The sequence below is a fragment of the Sceloporus undulatus genome, unplaced genomic scaffold (genome assembly GCF_019175285.1).
Source record: "Sceloporus undulatus isolate JIND9_A2432 ecotype Alabama unplaced genomic scaffold, SceUnd_v1.1 scaffold_5592, whole genome shotgun sequence".
Classification (NCBI taxonomy): Eukaryota; Metazoa; Chordata; class Lepidosauria; order Squamata; family Phrynosomatidae; genus Sceloporus; species Sceloporus undulatus.
In genome coordinates this window covers 1-3,347 of record NW_024808511.1, presented here as the reverse complement: position 1 = coordinate 3,347, position 3,347 = coordinate 1, and the positions used below count along the sequence as shown (strand labels likewise).

General features: G+C 43.0%; 1 long non-coding RNA gene across 1 annotated transcript; it reads left to right on the top strand.

Moving 5' to 3' along the window:
- Positions 1-6: 6 nt before the first annotated feature.
- On the top strand, positions 7-2,111 carry LOC121918190. Its single transcript, XR_006101181.1, has 2 exons — positions 7-1,366; positions 1,736-2,111. It is a non-coding gene; the product is annotated as an uncharacterized LOC121918190 (long non-coding RNA).
- The last annotated feature ends 1,236 nt before the right edge of the window (positions 2,112-3,347 follow it).

Here is a 3,347-nt window from a genome sequence, read left to right as displayed (position 1 = left end):
GGAGGCATGAATTGGAAACATCTGATGGTTCTAAAACCACTTCCCTTTCAAGAGGCAGAATCACCTACATGGAAACTTCAACAGGCTTAAATAAATAAGGCTTAAATATTCTGTTGACAGCAGGGCTGTTTTAGCAATTCAGGTTTCCCACAATCCAGATATGCAGACTTGTTTTGCCTGTGCCTGCATCTCACTGACCAACTTGGCAATCTGGACCAAACAGACCTTTGGTCAATTTAACAGAGCGTGGAAAAGTTACTTTGAGGCAGGGTGGCGAGAAAGATGCTATAACCGCAAAGGAGGACGAGGCACCGTAAAATGCAGGACACTCAAGAAAAACGTAGGATATTACAAAATAAAGGCTAGAAGGAGTAATGCAAGTATAAATTCATACCTCTTAGCCATGCTCAAAATGGATGGCATTTTGGAATTCTTCCTGGGGAGAAGGCTGAAATGTAGGACGTCTCCTGGAAAGGAGGATGTCTGCTCACGTCACGCTGCTTTGAGGAAGGCAGCAACTCTCAGAATCTTTCTAAACAGTAATTTTCCCAAACTTTCCCAAAGGTTGCAATTTGAATTACTTTGCCAGCATAAGTGCCTGTATCCCATGATCTAAGGTCCAAAACACACTGCACAAGTAATCCAGTTTGACACCACATTAACTGTCCTGGCTCAGTCCTAAGGAATCCTGAGAATTGTAGTTGATTGTGACACCAGAGCTCTCTGACAGAGAAGGCTAAAGGTCTCACCAAACTACAGTTCCCAGAATTCCCTAGCACTGAGCCAAGGCAGTTAAAGCGGTCTCAAACTGGATTATTCCTGCAATGTGCTTTGGACCTTTGGGTCATTTGTAGAGGCTGGTGGGTTGGAAATGGGAGAAAAAAAGGCAAGATGTAAATGTACAGAGAAGATCTGGTTGGGAATTAGGTGTACATCTATTCAAGTATAGTTTTTCAACAGTTAATAGTGTGTTGTGGCAGCCAAAAAAAACCAATGCAATTCTAGGCTGCATCCACAGGTCAGGAGTGTGGTGTCCAGATCAAGGGAATAATGCCACTCTATTGTGCTTTGCTCAGATCTCACCTGGAATCCACATTACAAGAAGGATGTGGACAAGCTGGAACATATCCAGAGGTGGCCAAAATGGCGAAAGGTCTAGATATCAAGCCTTATGTGGAATGACTTACGACTTTGGTATGTTTAGTGTGCAGAAAAGAAGATTGAGAGATGATATGATGCAGTCATCTTTAAATAACAAGACATGTCTTGTAGAAGAAGGAACAAACTTGTGTTCTGTTTTTCCAAAGTCTAGAAACACCAACAGACGGCTTGAAATGACAAGACAAGAGAATCCACTTAAACATTAGTAAGACCCTCATGGCTGTCGAATGGACTGCTCTGGAGAGTGATGGGCTCTCTTTCTTTGGGTGACAGTGGTTGGATAAGCATCTTTCAGAAGTGCTATAGTTAGGCATTCCTGCATGGCAGGGTATAAGATCAGATGGCTTTTCTGGTCCCTTCCAACTCTTAAGAGTTTTGGATTCCATAGAGCACTTTGTGGGGCAGGTCCATGCCACTCCCTATACATTTTAATGCAGTTAGTGAATAGCATACTCAAAAAAAGGGAAACTGTGCATAAAAGGCACCAGTGTTTAAGATTGTACAGGAATGGGTATGATTTTTTTTTGGGGGGGGGGAGATACATGAAAACGTGAAATAATTTTCATGCACACAGGGAGAAGAAAAGACAGAGCCCAGGGCAGAAATAGCACAGGAGGAACTTCAGAGTGGAAAAAGGAAAAGCTGGGCAAAACCAACTGTGACAGATTTCCCCACTGTGTCTTCTCCATTTCTGTACCGTCATGTGCCAAAAACAGACAAGGAACATCCCACCCCTACTCAGAAATTGAACTTCTACAGATCCTAGGAAGAGGCCTTAACCCTGAAGGATGAGAGGCAATGCCAGTAATAACCTTTTAACAAGATACCTCTCAAAGGCTAAAAACCGGGGCAATAAATTAAAAGGGGCATGTACCAGAACTGTAACTTCTGTTCAAAACAGAGCTCCTTTTTCCTTCTCTTTACTAAACTCCCTATTATGTGATTGTAAATATGTCTCATTTATTATGCTCCTGGATTCTGACAAATCAATAGGCATTAGATTGTGCCATTTGATACTCCAAAGTTTTTTGAGTGGTTTCCAAACTTCTTTTATTTGTTTTACTGAACAGTCTTTTATTAGAGCAGTTCGTATATTTAGGTCCGTCACCATTTTTACTTTTCTTAACCACTAGCTGTCCCTGGCCATGCGTTGCTGTGGCTCAGTCTGGTTAAGTGGAAAAGAAAGAAAAGAGAAAGCGCATGTTTCTGAAATATTGAACTTCACAGTGCTTGAGGATATACATTGGACCCTTGTTATCCGCTGGGGTTTGGTTCCAGGACACCCCCCCCCCCGTGGATAACAGAATCGGTGTATGCTCAGGTCCCATTAAATAGAATGACAGAGCAAAACGGTGTCCCTTATAAAATATGGAGGTCTTTAAACAGAGGCTAGATGGCCATCTGTTGGGGATGATTTGATTGTGAGTTCCTGCATGGCAGAATGGGGTTGGACTGGATCAGGGCCCTTGATTCTATGATTCTAAGGTTTGATCTTTGAAATTTATACTTTTTTGGAACATTTTCAAACCGTGGATGCTTGAATCCATGTATAAAAAATCCGTGTATAAGAAGGGCCAACTGTACAATATTCTTTGTTGTTCCATTGTCTGTGTAGATATAGAGATTGTCTGCTTTGCCGACTCTAGAACACGCAACGTATAATTGTCCATGTGAGAAGCAATCCATGTCTAGCTCTAAACCACACAATTCCAAAGACTGGCCCTGAGCGTTGTTGATGGCTGTTGCCTCCAACAGATGGTGCTGTTTCCACCCCCCAATTTTTTTTACCTGCCACAGGTGTGACATCAATATAATCGTAGGTATATCTATGTCTCAAAAATTCAAAGCAATCGGTGAAGAACTTTTAGAGATTTAAGACTTTGATTTTACTAATATAGGCCCAGTACAGATGGGCCTTTTGGCACGTAAGGAATACGTGGTGCTAGGATTGCCTTGGAGCATCACTTAGATGCCCTGCAACCCTAGTACGAAAAGAGTGAAAGCGCTGGCAAACCGGGTTATTTCCCCAGTGTGGGCGCAGCCGAAGAAAACAAAAACAATGACCACGCATGATTTACGTCCCTTTAAAATGGGGGCGACAGAGGTGGCAAAGTGGTGGCGGTGGGGGGTACATTGTCAGCCTCATCCAGGCCTCACGCGGGGCTGGGGGCGGGGCTTCAGATGGG